The sequence below is a fragment of the Equus caballus genome, chromosome 17, assembly GCF_041296265.1.
Source record: "Equus caballus isolate H_3958 breed thoroughbred chromosome 17, TB-T2T, whole genome shotgun sequence".
NCBI lineage: Eukaryota > Metazoa > Chordata > Mammalia > Perissodactyla > Equidae > Equus > Equus caballus.
In genome coordinates this window covers 31,673,718-31,695,172 of record NC_091700.1, presented here as the reverse complement: position 1 = coordinate 31,695,172, position 21,455 = coordinate 31,673,718, and the positions used below count along the sequence as shown (strand labels likewise).

Genomic DNA, 21,455 nt, shown 5'->3' with positions numbered 1-21,455 from the left:
CCAACGCTTTCATCACATAGGGCAGGAAACTGGACAGAGGAGTTATCTGAACTCATTAATAAGGGCCATATACTTCATTTGAAAAAGAGCAAGCCCTAGAACACAAGGGTTCTGATTCCCAGTCAAGGGCTTTTCTTGCTCCACTGTGAAACTAAAGGGTAGGATGCGATAACCAAAGACTTGGAGGGAAAGCACTTGTGGCAGTTTTACATACCTCAAAAGAAACAGATGTGACTGACTCCTGTGAAAATATCCGGAGCGACACTTGGGTAGTATCGGAAACAGACACGCTTAGCGGGTTACACTTGGGTTGACACCGAAGTAGACTTTCATATATATCACGGTCTTTTAAAAGAGCCTATGATTGCCCTGGCTACAGAAGTAAATTTAAATAAGCTCTATCATCAGCTATTGATGATAAAACGGTTTTATTAACTATCTCAAAAGTATTCAAGCATTAAACTAGAAATGATTCTGTGAAGTTGTCTTTTGGCTTCCAACATTGCAGCAACTCCTTTTGGGCTCATTTGTTTCCTTTTGTGCAGGTTCTGGTGACTTGGCCTGTTTTCCTTTCTATTCACTCATTCTATTCTTTGTGGTTTTTCTCTCCCAAAAGTTCTTCTTTCCCTCTCCATCCAAAATCATATCATCACTTTTAAAGAATTCAATATTCATATATCCAATATTCAATATATATTCAATATTCAACGTATTCCAGTTTAATCTTAAAATTCCTTGACTTCTTTGAATTCCAACAGTTTATGTCTGTCTATGACCATATTCTGCTTCATGATCTACTCTGCCTCCTATCTTTAAACTATCTCATTAAGTCATCTGCTTAGGAATTTTACTTCATCTACTCCTCACTTTCATTTAGGGTTGCCAGATAAAGCATAAGACGTTTGTTCAGACAAACAATGAAATGTTTATCTGAAATTCAAATTTAACTGGAAAACCTGTATTTTCATATGATAAGATTTTGGATGGAGATGGAAAGAATAACCTTTTCAGATGCTAACTGGAAGTCCTTCATTTCTATACGCTAAACCCTACCAGACTTCCAGTTTCTTCATCGTTCCATTTTCTTCCAGTTTACCAATCTGACTACACTTTCTTCCCTCCAGTTTAGAATCTGTAGTTCATCAGTCTAATCACATAAGTACCTTCAATTCTTTCACATCCATATCCTTCAGCCATAAGCTCTCCACAAATCCTCATCACCAGACATATTCTGTAATTTAGTTTTTCCCCTCTTCTACATCTAGACGGCTGAGTGATATGGATAATCGGACTTTATGTAAATTGATCCCATCACAAATTCATGGTTTCCATCATGGTAGGTCTTTACTGTTCCTCCTCAATCTTTTACTTGTTTATGATGAGAGTATTACCTCCTATTCCTTTTAATGATGGTTTAAACATCCAAGTCCCTCCTTAACCCTTCCCTAAATCCTAGAGCTTTCTACTGCCAAGAGAAAACTGAGGCCTAGTATATACTCCATCAGCTGTTTACACCACCATCTATAAACTTATCTCCATCCACAATTACCTTCCACAATACAGAAGCTTCTTCCTGGTAGATTTCTAGACCTGTCTGTCCTAAACCAACACCCTCACCCTCCATTATCATCATGACATATGGGATACAGTAAATAAAATGAAATATTAATACCTGTGTAGAGTTTCTTTCAAGGAAAACTCAGCCAACTCTCAATTGTAGTCTCAAGAGAATAACATCATTTCCTTTTGTTAGTCTTGGAGATAGGCCTCCATGAATTAGCCCTCTCTTTTTCAATTTTAACCTTTCTTCTATTGTTTCTCTCTCTATGCCTTAAATATGGGCAAATCTCTTTTAAAATTTCTCCTGCATCACTCTATAATTGAGGGATGTCTCTCTTACCTTTCCTTTATATTTAGTTTTCTTGCAAGTGTATTTTACACTTCACTTACTCCCATTTACTCTTCAGCCCTTCTCTCATCTACCTTCTGTCTCTACAATTCCACTGAAACTGACATGGGGAGACAAAGAACTGTTCATCTTACTTGGACTCTATATGGTAGCTGAGCTGTTCTCCACTACCTTTTTATTAAAACTCTCTTGCTTATGGCCTTTTGGACAGTTCTGTCTCTTGGTTTTTCTCCTTACTTCTCTGAACATCACTTCTCATTCATCTCTCCTGGATCACCTTCCTCTGTTGGTGTTCCTGAGGATAATGTCTTGTACCTTTTCTCATTCTACATTGTCTCCTGGCATCTTTCAAGCACTCACATGCTTCCAACTACTGAAAATATTATGAAGAATCCTAGATCTTTCTCCTAAGCTTTAGAGTCAGATATTTAGCTGCCTTTGTGACTTTTCCACTTGGACAAGCCACAGTTCAGCAGTTAAAACTGAACTCATCATGTTCCCAGAAAACCTGTTCTTGCTCCAATATTTCTGTATCTCAATTGGTAGAGCTTCTGTACTCAGTCACTCAAGGCAGAAACTAGAGAATCATCTTAGGTGTCCTCAAATGCTTTTTTATGATTTTTCTACCTTTCTCATGTAGTTGCTAGACATGGTGGAGGCTATGAGCTATACACCTACCGTATCAGTTACCACGATGCTTGAGAACAGAAGGATAGAAAGGGAAAACACACGCTGGCTAACGTTTGCTGATAGGACCAATGTATTCATCCTTTGGGCTTTTCATTCAGAAAGCTTTCTTGGATTGTGTTTGTGTGCTCCTCCTTTATAATCCCTAGTAATTTCTCCTTTTCTAATCACTCAGAATTTAGCACACTGAGTTGTAATTGTGTGCTCAGTTGTTTGTAATCTCCTACTAGTCTGAAGCTCTGTGAAGGCATAGTGGAGAGCACAGGAGAGGCTCAATCAATATCTGATAATTGAATGACTTAAGAAATTCTTTGCCTGAGCACTGTGCAAGAAATTTTAAAGGAATGTTTTCCCATATTCCCGACTAATGTTTGGAAGCACTACAACTGCATTTTTTTCATTGCATTCTATTTAGACACAACTAGAAACCATGCAAGCCCACACAGTTCAATGTTCATGCCAAGGTAAGTTATTTATTTGCCATCAGCAGCCAGATGATTATAATTTTCAAATACTCTTTATTTACATATTTAAACTGGAGATTTCATGATTCACAAATATTGGAGTACTGAAATATCTATTTCAAATCTCTCTAAATTCTCCTGAATGAAAACACTTATTTTAATTGTGTTGAGGAGTAAGTGTCTTCAGGGAAGACTTTATTTAATGACAGAAGAAGATTTGGAACTGCCACTTGTGCCAATATAAGGCAGGAAAGAGATGCAGGAATTGCTTCTTTGTATAGTCTTATGACACCAAGATAACAATGGCAGCTTGAGATGGCTATCCAGAATCTCAATCTACTTGTCAACTTTTGGTTTTTAATAATTATCAGGAAAGAAGATATAAGCCAGCCAGTTTGTCCAATGGACTCAATGTGTTATATTATTATAGTACTGTTGAATGAAATATAATGTATGAAAGTCAGTTTGTCCAATTTATTTATAATCAGTCTACAGATGAAACGGCTACTATGATCACTGTCATTGGTTTTTGTTGTAATCACTAACCCTGCCCTAATCTTCCTCCTACACTTTTTGATACCTTAAGATTCAGATAAGTTTTATCACTCAACAATTATTTATTGATCATCTACCATGCATATAGTCCTATGTAGGCATTTTGGCGTAAGGGTAGAAAGAAGGGTAAAAGTTTTCTTATCACCCAGGAATTCTGAATCCATTATGGGGACAAAACACATTTACAAATTTAATAACTTTTTTTATAGCACTCATCTACACTATACTAAAAGTAGAAAAGTCAAGGGTTATAAGATTATTGAGAAGGAAAGACCATTTTTAATTAGGAAAATCATAGAGAGGGAGGATACATTTGATTTTAAGAAAGGAATGAAATTCTGATTGGTGAAGAGTTAGAGGTAAAAAGGTAGAGAAAGCAATGTAAGAATTGTGTTTGGAAAATAATCAATCTATAGTAGAGAATGCAAGGATGAATGTCAAGAAGTTAATATTAGAATATTGCTGTGGCCGGATAGTGAAGTGCTTTGAATACCAGAAGAGGCCGTTTTCCCCTTCCTCTCTCATTTTCTCCCACCCTTCCTCTCATGAGAATTGGGAGTCAATCTGAGGTTTTTGAACAGGTGAGGAACATGATAGAAGTGGTCTGTGAAAAAGTCAATCCAGCAGCATTCTTTATGATGGACTAGAGAAGGGAAACACAGAAACAGGGAGTCACAGTCCAGTAAGAAAGTGATGAAGACCTGAACTAGGGTGATAGTGGTGGGTATGACAAGAATCCATGTGAAAGATACAAGGAAAAAATGAGAATCCACAAGACTTGGTGATTAATAGAGCATGGGGCTGGGTGGACAAGGAGCAAAGGGTGAGAGAGGAGTTAATAATGACTAGGATGTCAAATCTTTGAAATTATAACAATGACTCGAGTCAATAACAGAAACAAAGGGAGACATGAGAGATAGCAGTCCTCAAGAAAAGCTTTTGCTTCCTACTTGAGAGGAAGGACGTACAACAACACGGAGAGGACAGGGGCATCAATTTGGAAAATGTCCACAGGAAGTAGAAAATGATGATGATGAATTAATAGAGAGGTCAGGATTGGAGGCAGAGATTTGTGACACATCTACACAGAGATGATAATTCAATCAGTATAACCTTAAGATAAGAAGCAGCTAGAGTATACTGGGAGTTAGAGAAGAGAGAAAAGCGAGTCAAGTTAATGGTGAAAAATCAGTTAGTAAAGTAAGAAGCAAAACAGGATAATGAATACAGGTAGAGAGTAGAGCATAATAGTTAAGTGCATGGATGCTAAAGTCTTAAAGAATGGTTTCAAGTCACAGCCCCATCTAGAGGACCTTAAATAACTTTTCTAAGCTTCACTTTTCTTTTTCTTTTTGAGGAAGATTAGCCCTGAGCTAACATCTGCTGCCAATTCTCCTCTTCTTTTGCTGAGGAAGACTGGCCCTGAGCAAACATCCATGCCCATCTTTCTCTACTTTTATATGTGGGATGCCTGCCACAACATGGCTTGCCAAGTGGTGTGTAGGTCCGCATCCAGGATCTGAACTGGTGAACCCTGGGCCACCAAAGCAGCATGTGCGAACTTAACCACCATACCACCAGGTCAGCCCTAAGCTTCACTTTTCTTATCTCCCAAAATAAGACAGCAATGCCTTCCCCTCAGAGCACTTATCACCACCTGACATGTTACATATTTGTTTACTTGCTTATATATTTATTTGTTAATTTAGTGTCTCCCCCCTAGGATGTAAGCTCCATTGTCTAGCCTTAATTGTTTTCAGCTCTTTAGAAGATGAGATATTGAATGCTGCTTTGCTCTCAGCTCTGGAAAATTCTCACTCAACCACTTGCTGCATAGAATAAGTGTTCAATAACTAATATTATTCCTTTTATCAAGAGAAGAAAATTTCAAAAAAGAGGAGGTCAGTGATGTCAAGAGGCCATTAAGATTTGTGAATTAAGAGGTTACTATCACTTTTAAGTACAGTTTCCATAGCTTTATTATAAAGGCAATATTTGGCAGAATTAACAGATTATCTCCTTTCATTCCTTTCTTCTTTCCTATCTTTTCCCTTTTCCCATTCTTCCCTCCTTGCCTCCCTCTCCTCCTTCATCCATTTGTTCATTCATCAGTTCATTCCTTCCTTCAAACAGATAATATTTATTGAGCATTCATTATAAGCCAGGCACTGTTTTAGATTCTGAATATGGAGCAATTAAGAGATGAAATCCTTGCCCTCATTAAGAGCTTAGATTTAAATCAAGGGAGAAAGACACCAATAATGACAAATAAGTAAAAATATATGTTAGACAGTGACAAGTGGTAGGGGAAAAAGAAGGCAGAGAAGGGGGACAGAGAGTCCAGGTGGGGATGCACTGCCATTTTAGATAGGGTAAACACCTGAAGGGTGTGAGAGGACAAGTCGTGCAGATACTGGGAACAGAGAGTTCCACACAGAGGAACCAGCATAGGCCCTAATGTGAGTAGGTGCCAATGTGCTCAGAGAAGACACAGGAACGGTGACAGTAGTAGGCAATGATATCAGAAGGGTGCGGGGAGAGATAGGGTGGAAAGGTGCTCACTGTAGGGCTAATAGGTTATTTTAAGGATTTAGACTTTTACTCTGAGATCAGAAGCCATTAGGTAATTCTGAACTTCAGGATGGTATGATCTTTCTTTTACTTTTAACAGACCTTTCTGGCTGCTATGTCGAGAGAAGAATGTAAGGGGTATAACAGGAGTGGGATAAACAAGGAAGCCAGGACTCCTCTTGGATAACTAATAGTACACATAAGAGATGATGGTGACTCGACTAGGATTGAAGCTGTAAAGTTGGCGAGAGGTAGTCAGATTCTGGAGGACTTGCTGATGTGCTGGATGTGGGGATATGACAGCAAGAGAAGAGTCAAGGATGGCAGCCAAGCTGTTTGCCTAAGCAACTGGAAAAGAGGAGTTGCCATTTACTGAGGCATGGATGACTGCAGGAGGAACAGGCTGAGGTTGAAGAGCAGGTGCTCAGTTTGGATACGTTACGTTTAATACACGTCTCACATATGTGAGAATATGCAGGGGAGATAGCTGGATAAATGAGTTTGGAGTTGAAGGGAGAGGTCTTGGCTGGAGCTATAAATTTGGGGGCCATCAATGTATTCTATTGGGGAGTACAGGGTGAATAACCATTCACTCATTCAACCATCACTGAGTATCTGCTGCATGCTATCAAAACCACCAGCAAAATTAACAGATGCTTCCATTGGGAAGTACAGGACAGATGACATTTATTTAATTATTCATTCAACAAATACTCACCTAGCACTATGCTAGGTAAGCTAAAGGGTTTAGAGACAGAAAAAGCTGGGTCTGAATCCTGGCTCTGCAGTTACTGTATGGACTTGGGTAATATAAGTTAAAAAAATATTCTAAGGTTTTTATGTGTATTAATTTATTTAATGCATGCGACAACCCTATGATATAGATATTATCCCCATTTTAAAGATGAGAATACAAACTTAGGATAAGTTTAGTGTGATGACTAAGAAAGTGGGCTCTACAGTCTACATTCAGAAGGGCTGGCTGAAAAATCTTGACTCTGCAAACTCCCAGCTCAGTAAACTTGGAAGAGTTTCTTGACTTCTGTGTCTCTGTTTCTTAACAATGAAATGATAGGAGCAGCATCTACTTCACAGTGTGGCTGAGAGGATGAAGTGCAGTAATGTAGATCAGGCACCTTGCACAGTCCCCATATAATAAGAACTCAATATTAACTAATTTTATCAGCTCATTCTTTGCCTCTTTCAAAGATATAAAAGTTTAAAAATAAAAAGGTGTTCTTGAAGCCCAAGCAATAACAATGACCTGCAACTTTTCCCTTCAAGGTTCTAAGGCATGTTATTTGAGTGTTCAGTTGACTTTCAGGTGGAAGATTAAAGATGAGGAAGAGGAATACCTCAGGTCAAAGCATACAGTTAAGACTAGAATTTATCCAAGGTGGCATTAAATATCTTGTAAGGAGAAACAGGGAATCTCCAACTGGTTGCTAGGTCAATACTGAGGCAGCGGAGTTGGTGATCTACACTATTTTAGGTTTTTCAGTGCATCTGATAAAGTGGTACTTGTTCTTCAGGTATTTATTATCTGGGCTGTAAGCTATGGTGAATATTAAATACTGAGATCAATAGACAAAATAAATAATTCTTAACAATGAATTCTGCTGTAGTTTCTAGGCAACAGGCGACCAAATAGGACATAGGCTACAAAAACTACCTACCTGAAGAGACTTCAGTATCTTATTTACTGAGTGTAAGGCTTTAATAAAGTTATAGCCTTCTAGTGTTGGCAATTGTGTCTGTCCTCATTCTAGTATGCCCTCGGTAAGCTACCAGATCTTCACCTGCACAACAAAAGTGCCACTCATTGAAACAGTTATAACAGGAAAGGAAAGCAAGTTGATGGGATTTAAAGTGTTACAGGCCACTGAATCACTGACTACTTGGTGAGGGCATGTAGAAAAATGTCATTCTCAACACTGCTGGTACAATGAAGCCATACGAATGAAACAGCTTTGAAACATGAGGTCTATTCATAAGGATTTTAAAAAATTTTCTGATTTCCTTGGGAAACCTAACGCAGAAATAGGAATCTTCCACTAATGATTTTCAATTATTTTACTTGTAGATTTCGTTTCCCAGTGGTACGTTTTCTAAAGATTCTTTTTACTTGATGTTTTCTATCTCTTATCTACTCATAGGTGCCATAAGCATTTTGAGATATAAACAAAAACAAAAGATGGTGAAGAACTGGCATTCCCCTCAACTAACACATAATATAAACTTTTACTTGGAAACATGTTGCTCAGCATTTCAAATACCTAATATATTTTTAATGCTCATCAAATACAATAAAATAGAGTAGCTGTATGAACACAATGCTAGGAAAAAGTAAGTGGCATAGATTATGATTTGGAGAATTCTTAGGAATCAGACAAGAGCATAAGAATAAATCATTTAGAGAATTAGCTGTGTTCCAGGCTTCATTAGTTCTAATTATGCCCCAAATATGCTCAGCAGAATGCACTTGGGTCAGCTGGGACTGACACACAACAGAGTAAGCAACTTATAAACTCCTCAAAGCACAGAAAGAGTTCATAAAACAAATGCTTGCGCATTGAGATTCATGTGATAACACTGCTTATTGCATAAGCCACCAGACGAGACAGATGGGCAGCTCTTCACTTGAGAATGTTCTTTGTAAAAGCACTGGACTTCCTCATTCTCCATTCAAGACACAAACTGCAAGAAAGCCAGATCCGAGACAGCCTGTCTCTGTGTGTTATTGCCTAGATGTCACAGCAATAGTAAATAAAGTATTAATGAAATATCCACATTTAGGGAAAAAAAACTTGGCGAAGAAAAACATGTGCCTACACTTGCAGAAATTTAAGGCTTTAAATAAATAAAATAAATGACACACTCACAAAAAAGTTAACAGATATGTTTGTTTACAAAGTGAAATAAATACAATAAATGTTTTTGTTTTTTGTTCTTTGTTCTTTAGGTGAGGAAGATTGTCCCTGAGCTAACGTCTGTGCCCATCTTACTCTATTTTGTATGTGGGATACCACCACAGCATGGCTTGATGAGCAGTGTATAGGTCTGTGTCTGGAATCCAAACCTGTGAACCCTGGGCCTCTGAAGTGGAGCATGGGAAATTAACCACTACGCCTCTGGGCTGGCCCCTGTATTTTGTATTTTATCAATTATTTACTTAACATTGGTTACCTTTTACTATTTAATCTTTTGAATATGTTTTTCAAACAATGTACTCATAACTTAATGGAGGCTTCTCTATTCTACATTCACAAATTCACTCTGGGTTACTATATATTCAGTTTTAGGCATTGCTTTTGAAGAACATAGAGTAGAATGGGTCTTGATTGGTGAGACTAATTTAGCTTAATAAAAAGTTTTCACATTGACTTCAACTTATTAAATACATCACTTTAAAAAAGTATTTGCTCCACTCATGCTAAAATATTAAGACACTTGTTATCGGAAGATTAAAATATTAATGGATCAATATGAAAATTATTCTAATAATATTCTAAGACTCTATGTTTACATTTATTTACATTAATAGTTTATTAGTTTTTCTGTGCATGTTCAAGCATTGGGAAACTTGTAGACTCCATTGTAGACAAAAAATTTGATGAAGCAAACTTGATAAATATGTCAAAATATATAGTGCATGTACTTTATACAAAATGAGGCTTATTAGTTATATATTTTGATAAAGCCATGAAAAACTACTATCAGTATTTTAAGTGTTTGGTAAAAAAAACCTATACAAAATGTGGAATATTTAGTAAATTTAATCTAGCCACAGATCTTATTAAGTGGATTAGCCTTTTTATGTACCTAGCCCGAGCAAAAACAAAAAATTCATTATAGTTGAGTTCTGTTTTGCTATAGATGTTGTAAATGTAGCCTATGACAAATTTTAAGAAAGAATGGTTATGCCTGTTAACCCTTATTCAAAACAATAACACATAACTTGTTATTGTAAGTCAAACCATGAAAAAAATAGCTAAAAATAGCAAGATAGAATGAGTTGGATAAAGAAAAAAGTCACGTACTTAGGACCCTGGTAACAGATATTTAAACAAAGATGATATTTATCGACACACAGCTCAGCATCTGTCGACAGGGTTATGGAGGCACCCCCTAAAAGTTAATACAGTCATGTTTCACTGAAGAGAGGACTCTCTGCTCTACAGTCACCAACCCACTCTGGGAGTAATGAATCCTAGGCACTACACTTGAAGAAAACCATGGAGGAGAATGGGTCCTGAATGGTGACGTGACTTAAATTATGCTATAGGCCTAATGGCTGAAGGGCCAGAGCACACTCAATTTGATATCTTAAACACTGAATTTAAAGAACTTACTTCTGTCAAAGGGATAAGGCTATACAGAAGGAAAAATAGGCACTAAACAGTGAAAGTTTCAAGGACAAAGATTTTGGTTCAATATTAGAGTTTTCTAACAATGAGAACTGTCTGTAAGTGCAAGTATCTATGTGAGGAAATAATGAATTTCTCATCAATGGAGGTAAAAGTAGAGTTGATGACCACTCCTTGGTACTGTTGTAGAGGTGATTCAGACAGTTAATGAGGAGGGCTGTATTATGTTCTCCTCTAAAGTTTTCTCCTGCCCTGATATAAAATGTCTGACTTAGGGGCTGGCCCCATGGCCAAGTGGTTAAGTTCGCACGCTCTGCTTTGGCAGCCCGGGGTTTCGCCGGTTCGAATCCTGGGCATGGACATGGCACCACTCATCAGGCCGCACTGAGGTGGCGTCCCACATGCCACAACTAGAAGGACCCACAACTAAAAATACACAACTATGTACCAGGGGACTTTGGGGAGAAAAAGGAAAAATAAAATCTTAAAAAAAAAAAAGTTTGACTTATGAGGTAGAATTAGCTTACTCCTTCCAGGATTAATTGCATGATACATTTTAATAAAATATTCACTGTAAATTCTATATAATTTGTATGTGGAATACTTACAAATTATTAAGCATTAGTACTGATTAGTAATCATAAGTAGAATTCTACAATTAAAATACATAAAGATAGAACATTTAACAACATAATCAGATGTATCATTGAAAAAAAAATCCTTATACTGTAGTATCTGTATCAAAGAAAAGTTTAGTAAGGAATAAAAACAATTGGCATTCACAAAGCTTTCTTGGAAATGATTGTAATTAAATTCATGATAAAAGGAAATGTTCATTGTGTCTTGAAAGATGTACAATATTGTTGCTTGTACAACTCATTGATGTCACAGAGTAAAACTACATGGATAAAAGAAAAGTATATAGATACTTTGCTCAAGTAAGTGCTGAAGTAATTATTTCTCTTCATCATTTTTATAAAGATATAACCCATGAATCCTAACAGGTTTTACAAGGAAGTTGTTCTTTACATGAATTAGTACAATTTTATATTCATTAAATAATATATTTCCTAAATAGTTTCTCCTTATGTGACAGATCAATAGATTACTAACATAAAATAAAAATTCATAACATAAAAAGTGTCTCCATATTTACTTAATTAAAAGACTTATAAAGAACTTAATCTTTAAAACTCATCAAACAATCATATTTGTGATGTAAATGTAAGCCTGTGGTTTCTTTCCAGAATAACATTTACTTATATCCTAGTAGCAGTTGCTAAAACTATTTCTGGGTACAGACAGGACACATGTGCATGCATTCATGCGTACATACACACATGTATATCTCTGCACTATGCACTATAGTCTAGATGCTGTAGTGCTGAGAGAACCGCAGTCAGACAGACCCAGTTTTGCAATTACTTTTGTGACCCTTGGTAAGACACTTAACCTTTCTAAATCTCAGCCTCTTGATTTGTAAATGGGAACTAACATTTGTTGCGAAGATTAAATGCTCATTAAGAATTGGTCCCCATTCCTTATCACCCATTTCTCTCAACTCTTATAATTATTACTTAGAATTATTTTAAACATGAAATGAATTAACACATATTAAACTCTTTTGTAAATTGAAAAGAATGTTGCAATTGTAGAGTATTATCTCATTCAGTGGGCAATTGACCCCCCTACATTACATTATGGTTAACAGTGTTCATTATTGTTTTGAAGAATCCATGTAGGTATACGTACCATAATATAACAACAAATTTCTATGGAACAAATCAACAACTTAAAACAAAAGCTCAAGTTTGAAAACAGAGAAAACAATCACTAGCAGCAATTATTCTCAAAATCATTTTGGAATAACCCACAGAGTTTTAAAGAAGTAATGTAACCATTTATTTGGAACAGGCTGGGCCTATAGACACAGTGGGAGAATAGAGGCTTCACAACTCAGTTGAAGAGAAAGAAAGAATATTTCCCCTCAACATTTCACCAGCTATTTTCTGGCATAAACAATCTAGATAATTTTCTCAATAATTCACACTACCTGAGCTGTATGCAGAGTTTAAATATACACTCTAGTGTGTATATCTAACCCAGAGTTTCTCACTTGAGAATATTACAGCATTCAAGGGTAAGCAATGTAAATGATACAAAAATTGGAAAATTAAAAAAAAGTGAGTCGTTATTTGATATTATTCTGATTTTTGTTTTTAAAGATACAGATATTGAAACTATCACAGACGATAATTTCATTCTGACATGAGTTTAAAAGGTTAAGTTACTATCTGAAGAAAGGTAATCTGGCTGCTTTTCACAGCAGCCAGCAAGCTCTGCAATCTGCATAGAGAGGGGCATTTGTCATCATTAGCTGAGCTGTGACAGCTGGCACCCAGGGTGTCCCAGAATCAAGAAGTGGCAGAGACACTCTCGGTTTAGGTTGCCATTAAGTGTAGTAGGTTTCTTGAGGATCAAGTATATTTTATGAAAAGCTTTGTGATGTAACTAACAGCAGTGAACATATTTGAATTTTCCGTAACATGGATAAGACAATGATAGCACATAATTAGCAGGTTGCCTCTAGACAACAAGATGCCAGATTACAGTATGAATAAACATCTACTGCCTGCCACTTAGAGAGGGGGAATTATTTTCAGCACCCAAATAGCTCCAGCAGAGTGTTTTTTTCAAGGCTTGGATTAGGGTGATCAATTGATTAAATATATTCAAAGAAACAGATTGAAGATAGACTAGTCCCCAGATATATTTAAATTTGATTGTAAACAATGCATAACGTCTTAAGAATGAGCTCAACTAAACACACCTAGTATCGGATCCATCCTTTTGATAACATAAATATGAAAATTAAAATCATTCACATGGATGAAATCCTGCAACTGTTTGAGATGTATGTAACTGATAATAAGTATTTAAAAATATTCCTTGACAAAAGTTTAAAATCAGAAATTTTTTTACCAACTGAGTTCTATATGAGTCTGAAACAGTTGTGGTTAATATATCTAGAAAAGAATTTTTAAAACTTTAAAGTTTCATAAATATGTTTGTCTTGTCCAATGCAAGATTCTATAAAGCAAAAGAAAGTTTAAATTAAGAAACAGGCTGATCGGATTCTTTGAAAAAGAAGAATGGTACAATCCCTTTAAAAAATCATCAATGCTTGGAAACATAATCAATAACATTAGGTTTTATATTATTATGTAAACTAGTTTTCCACAAATAAAACTAATTTTTGTGTTAATGTAAAATCTATGCAAATACATGCAGTCATTTATCAGGAAAGCTGACAAGCATTCCATATTGGAGGGGGAAATGAAACTGCCTCAAGAATAGAGGCAATTAATTATTTCTGTATTTTTTCTTCTTCTGTCTTGAGGCACAAAAGTTATCCATCCAGTTAAAACAGCAAATGAAATAAAGAGATTTTTTTTTATTTAAACACATATGGCTTTTGCCTGCAATACTGATCACCACAAGGTCTACAGATGCCCGTGGCTAAATTGTACACTGGCAGATGCACACAGGGGAAAACTGTGCTAATGCAGCGTGGAGAGCAAAACAAATGAAGAACTGAATTTGCTAGTAAAAGGGAAAAAAACAACAAAACACAAGAACCAAAAAACCCCACTTCCCCCCCCCCCCCCGTTAGCTATGCAATTTGCTTATACAGGTTCAAGTTGCAAAATATTTAACCTTGATCTGTTGCAGAAAAGTAGAAAACAATTTTAAATAAGTGAAGGCGTTTTTATGTATATACATGCATATTATGTATGTGAACGACTGAGTGATATATTTTTATTTATAGGGACAGAATGGCTAGCCATGTTTAAACTTCTCGGTTTCACAATTAAAAGCTTATGACATTCAAAACTGCCATAATATATGTGACTGAACAAATACTGTTGGAATTTCCAATTATTATTATTTTTAAAATCCATTTAGCTGCACTCTCTTAAGGTATTACTGAAAACTTGAAGGGCTGTTACGGAAAAATCTTGTAGAGGTGAGACTGCATACTCGTGGCAACAAGAATCCTATATTTAGTAGTTTTTTCTTTAAACAGGCTTACACAAAAGACATATAGAGGCCATTTCGATCTTGTACACTCTGAAACACTGGGGTTGTCTGTGTGTGTGTGCGTGTGTGCGTGTACACAGAACCTGCATGCACAGGCTATTTTGCAAACCATAAAAAGAGTATACTTACTAAAAATGGCTTAAGAATATTAAGAAAGCAATAACTTCTTTCTTAATAGGCTTGTAAGCATGCATAACATTAAAATTTCTATTGTAATTGCCAAATAAAAATATAAACCAGAAAGCATTTAAACAATTTTATATCTTGGAGGAAGAAACAGAAGACTAGTTGTGCTATTCCAAGTTGTAAAAAAGCAAAATACTTGAAAGAGCATCATTATTAACGAAAATGTTTGCACTCCTACAATTTAAGAATTCTTTGTTTGGAGTATTTATAACCAGCTAAATTTAAATGACAATGCATATTTATACAAAATTAGGATTAGAAGCACATCTTCCAAGAATGTGTATATATTAACTAATAGTAGCTCTAATAAACTCCTTGGTCTTGTTCCCTACCACTCAAAGGGAGGATTAATTTACCAAAAATGTAAAGTAAAATGTAATCTAAATATTGAGACGAGATTTATTTCTCTAGTGACATAAAGCTAGTAACATTATAAATTTGCCTCAAATGTTGCTAGCTTATATGAGGAACCTGTTTCTTAATACATATTTTGATGTGCAAACTGTGAAATATATTCATAAGTCTGATTCATACATTCATGCTAGCATTACAAAAACTAGCCGGTTCCTTTGAAAAATGAATCTTTTATCAAGCATTAATGTCACATATTAAAATTAAACTTTCATGTAAAACAAAAGTTATAAACCTATTGCTTGTATATCTGAAATATTTTATATTTTGCCTATACTTCAGTGCTCTCTGATTAAAACTGGTCTTAAATTAGAAGCATGATAAGATAATAAAGTCTAGGGGAATAAATAAAAGTGTTTACAATATAAAGATTTTTTGATATAAAACTAAAACACCCAGGCATTTATAAATGAATCATAAAATTTAGAAATTAGAAAATAAAATAGGGGCATGAGGAAACGTTTTTGTGGCAATGAAATGTTCTATGTCTGTGCTGGACATTATATAACTGTATATCTTTGTCAGAATTCACAGAATGGCACATTATTATGAAAAAATTCATAGAACAGACTAGTACTGTGTGCAAATTTATACATCAATACACCTGACTTAAAATAATAAAAAGATAGATTTCACATAAAAATAAAATAAAGCTATACTTTTTGTTTCACTAGGTTTACAATTTTTTATTAGAAACACTATGTCTTACAAACTCTTTATGCTCTTCATGCTTTCGATGTGATCGAGGTTTTTAGATAAAATGAACAAACATATATAGATTAAAAGTATTAACCACTTACTAGTACTTTTGATATTTTTGACAAATCATTATACAGAAAAATTGGCTTTCAAGAAATAGTACACATTGGTATACTAAAATGTATATTATTAGAATAATGAAAACAATCACATATAAGTGAAAATGAGATATTTAGGTAGTCTATTCTCAGATAATGTTATAATCTCTATATCTATATATAAAGCTATAAAGGAAATTACTATTTATAAACTAATTTCCTTTTTTCTATAAAGCATTTATTTTATTGGATATAATATATGTGATAAAAGGTAATAGTTTTTAGCTAATGCAATTATCCTTTTAAATTATTACTCCAGCTACTAATCATTAAAAAAATAAATCTTGGTTTAGAGGAATTGCTTTGTTCATTAAAAAATAAGCTTCCAAACTGTAAATTAGAAACAGGAAACATTATGTTAGAAGCACAATCAGTGGAAGTTGATTATCTACATATGATACTCTAGTCTCAAGGTCATGTTGAATATTTTCAGTGGCTTAATCACATACAGTATGGTACAGTAATGAGAGCTATGCAGTACTGGATGACCCACTACAGATGTACAGATTAACAGACACTAATCGAATCTGACTGCATTGTTTTTCCTAAGTGCAATAAAACTCTAGTGTACTAAGAGTACCAAGGATGTAGCCATACGTGTAAATGTCTGCAAATCCATGTCAGTTTTGGGTTAAGGAATATCTAGTTTTCACATATTCATATAGAAAAGAATCATAGGAGCCTATTTATTCTGTCAGAATATGTCCATAATATCCAACCGAAAAATAGAGCTGAAATCTAACAAAATCAATTTAAATTTTATAGATTATAAAGATAACTTTGAAGGGTCTATGAGAAACCAGAATATTGGAATCAATACTTCCTACAAAATACTCAATAAATGAATGACTAACCCCAATATCCTTAAAAGTTGGAAAATGGTTAGAGATCACATTTATTTTGAGCAATAAGAAAATCTTTTGGTTGATAACCTTCCCCCCATAAATTTTTCAGTTTATGGATACAACTTAAAATATCCTGCTCCTTCGTGTACCTGTTCAAAGGAAGTGAGGAAACTGAGACAAATATCTAAATAACCCAGGCTTTAAATTTCTTTTCCTACCAAAAGAAAGGTTTTGGCCAGAGTTATCTAGAACCACCTCAAATCTGCAAATCTGGCAGTGGTGATAATTCTTGTAAGGTATACCTCCAACTTCCACCTTTAATCTCAAAGTTACTTTCTTTTCAACACTTATTAGCACCAGCAACACGGTAGGAGAAAAAGTACTCCCCACTACAAAGAGGAGTGTATGATTGCATACTGGGGGGATGTGGGAAGCTGAGGCGACAGCCTTGATCATTCAGGTGAATAATTAAGGAAATAATTTTTAAAAATTAACCACAATTATGAACACAATGCAGTCGACAACAGAAACTGAAATATAATAATGCATACCGGAAACGTATACAATGCTATAAGCTGGTATGACCTCAATAAAATAATTTTAAAAAAATTAACCACAATTATCAGAATGCTCTGGTTGAAGAAATAAAATAGGGTCTAAATTGTGCAAAGAGTGACCTCAATCTTCTGCTTTACTTTGTCATAAAGCTGGTATTAAAATATGAAATAATTGCTTTAAGAAATCATTGAAACTTTTGAAGCTCTCAAGCAATTTTGTTTCAAGTGTTTTCATGCAAGGAGTCACAACAGGAAGAAAGGTATAGATGCCATCAAATTAGATTACAGAAAAACTCCCTCTATTTCACTTTATTTAATGTGACACATAAAGAAAACCCTGCACAAATATCTGTCTTTAATTTCTCTAGTGTAAAAAAAGAAATATATTGTGTCTGGCAGAATGAAACAGATGAAATAGACTGGGTGCATTTAAAAAAAGAAGAGGGGGGTAGAAATCAGAGGAGTACAATGAGCTTTCAAAGCCACTCCAGCAGTAGGGATAAATAATTTAATAAACTCAACTTCATATTCTTTTTATCTCCCCAGTGTAATAAGCACATATTAAAAAAATAAAACCTTAAATTCATGAATACTTGTGATTAGAGTAGCAGCCAGTGGATAATGAAAAAACACAAAACAATATCTATGTGAGCATTTAACACATGTATGCATACCTTCTAACTAATAGATACATTTTTCCAGATGAAAGGTCACAATTGCTTAAATTTATGAACATGCAGTTCAAATTTAAATTAGGGTTTCTAAAACACAGAAACCTTGTATTCCTACATTTCTCAACATAATAAAGTTTTTCTTTAAATCTAATAAGGTGACTATGCATTACTTTGTGTATCCTATATAAGTTAAGCAGGTTTACAAATGGGGGATAAGTTACCAGGGAAATAGCACTTCAGGAAAAACTATTACGCCGTTGTTATTTTGAATGTTTCAAAGTGTTAAGGATCACAATACTTAATGATTTTATACTCATTAACAGTATGAAAATTTATGATAATGGTGTGCTTGTGACTATTTTGGATTTCTTTTCTCAATGGTACCTTTTAAATCAAGTCTGCATAGTTAACTAAGTAAATGAAATGAAAAAGCCAAGTCAGTTAGACTTTAAAATCTCAAATACCATTCAAATGTAAGCATCTCAAATTATCATTAAATCAAGAGATTCTTGGATTTTTTTTCCCTTCAATTAGGTTAGTTTTCTTCAATTATGCTTCTATTATTAGTTCATGTCAAAGATGTCTGCACAGCATACCTCTGAAAACAATTAAGCGCTTACATCCTAGAGCATGGGACACACACAAGCTTTTATTCTAGTACTATTAAGATTATGTTTATAGTAAAAAAAAATAATATAAGTAAGACTGGTGTCATTTGAGTTGTTTTATAAACTTTTCACATAAGTAAAAAATTGATTTTAAGCTATCTCTATGTATTATGTAATCATTTGAAAAAACTAGCTCAAGAGGTCAACTAATATTTCAAAAAAAATTACTATACAGTAGTTAAATAATTTCCCACAAAACAAATCTAGCTCCAAAGCCTAGATTAAAATCAGCTCAATTACCCAAAAATATACTAAATAATTTAAATTTCTCTCCATAGGTCATTTCAACAACAACAAAAATAAAGCATAGAATACACACTCAGAACAGTTTAATTTTCTTTCAGCAATGAGAGTGGCTAAGCTCACTGAAAAGATTCAGCTACACAAGGCAGTTCATTTCACATGTTCAGTGTAATAGAAAATCACTGTGTAGCAGCAACAAGCAGCACTTGCACTGGAGCATTATTCTAGGGCGCCCAGTTCACCCACAGCGATCACAGCGGGTGGGTGAATCCCATGTTATGTAAATCACTGTCAGCTCCCAGTGTAAAGGGTGCTGAAGGAAGCAGCTCAGAAATCAGAGTCCTGGTGTCCCTGGAACTGAATGACTTCACTTCCCTGGAACACTCTAGGACTAAGGAGTTTCTTAGTGCTTTTCTCTCCATCCATTTCTCTTCTTCAAAGTGCAAAGGCCCCGGTTACACCAATTAGTTTGCACAAAGTGCCTCGGTGTTTAGCTTCGCTTTGACCCAATTAAGCCGCACACTGAGCTCCGAAGATGCGCCACCTGCGCGCCTGGCTCCAGCGAGGCCGGCCCGGCGCCCCTCGCGTCCTTCGAGTAAGACCCATCCGGACCGCCGCGCCACGGTCCTCTCGAACGGCCCCGGGGCCTCTGCGTCCCACCTAGGCTGCCTCAGGGCCTCGACAACCTGGGGTATTTGCAGGTAGCCCAACAAATCGAGAGGCGAGGTCTCGGCCGAGTAACTCTGGCCTGAACCCAGGGGAGAGAGCGCTGGGCGCAGGGGCCGTGGCCGGAGACCAGAAAGCCCCGGGCTCGGCTGTGACCACACGTGGGCCCGGGCGGCAGCAGGGGCTGGGGGTGGGTGGGGAGAGACCGTGGCCTGGGGCAGACGTGGAAAGACCGGGGACACCAAGTAAGGTTTTAAAATAACTAGCACTCATAAAGAAAGCCTATGGGACACTGAGCAGACGGAGGAAACCAGGATGGCCAGGGAGTGCGGAGTAGTGGGAAAAACGGGACCAGCGGGAAGCACATGGGGACCTGCGCTGGGTGAGGGACAGAGGTGGCTTTTCCCCAGGGACCATGGCGTATCTTCGCCTTCGTGGTCGCAGATTCTCGGGCTCTGATTTGCCTCCTCTTCCAACTGCCAAAAGGTAGCAGTGCGTTCACCCGCAACGCCTGGAAACTGAGGAGGGGCTGTTCGGCGTCCCCATCCCTGCTCCTAAGGGAATGGAAGGTTCTCAGGAATAGAGTAGATGGATGACATGAGCCCCAAATCTAATATACTATTTTAGGCTAAACCAGGATCTATCACTCTTGGATAAGGAGAAAGTAAATAATAGGTGGCTTTGTGATGCTGTACCTGTCCAAAAAAAGCTGGAGAGAAAAGTGGGAACCCTGACAAGATCTTGTTAAAAGTGGCTCTGAGAGAAAGTGCCTACAAACCTGTTATCAGCAGTTATAAGATTTTTCTGGAAAGATTCTTAATTTGAAAGAGACTGCCTCTAAATTAAAGGTAAGCAATTAAAAATCTGCACAGATTTTAAAACCATTACATAAACCCTAGGTAGTATCTTTTTCGTTTCCTGTACATTGACACAACTGGTACCGCGAGAAGAAAAGATGTTGTGCATAAATCCATTTCACCCTCCTGTTTCAAGGTTCCAAAAGAAATGTTGATTTCTTTCAAATTTTTCCAAAATGATATTTAAATTAAAAAACCTTGGATGGCTGCAAATTAATTTTCTTTTAAAAGCCTAACCATTTTCCCTTAATCAAATCACATGAAGTAGTGTAAATTTTGAAGTCTACTGTCAGGTCACCACTAAGGACACTTAGGAGATATATCCTTAATTATACCTCTATAAACAAGCCAGAAAGCTCAAACCTGCAAATTTTCAGGACAGTTATCTGCTAGTAGGTCTCATCTCTATGATCTCTCCTGAATTTCACATAATAAAATACAGCTCACTATGAACGCACATTAAAATAATCTCCCGATCACAGAGAGTTTATTTTTCAAATATTTCTACCACTGTGTACTAACCTTAGGGTCCTACTTGTGACGCTGGGTGAGTCTCCCAAAGTACAAAGAGGACAGCAGATGGGGGGGGGGGGGGAATTAACCTTTTTTTTTAAACATCCTAACTTAAACTGGGGTAGACAACACCTAACACGCTCAGCAATAATTTTCAGATTCCCTTCAACAACTGCAAATGAGGAAAAAACAGAGATAAAACACTGCAAAACGTTAAAAAAAATCACTCTAACATATAGGAATATCCAGAAAACTACACAGGTATTATTGCATTTAAAGCCAACTTGCGCTTACATGAAAGAGCAAACTTTCAACCTACATTTA

General features: G+C 36.0%; 1 protein-coding gene across 13 annotated transcripts in view; it reads right to left on the bottom strand.

The window, feature by feature from the left end:
* Positions 1 to 21,455, bottom strand: part of NBEA (neurobeachin) — a 671,317-nt gene that overhangs the window by 163,981 nt on the left and 485,881 nt on the right. The gene's annotated exons all lie outside the window — the stretch shown is intronic.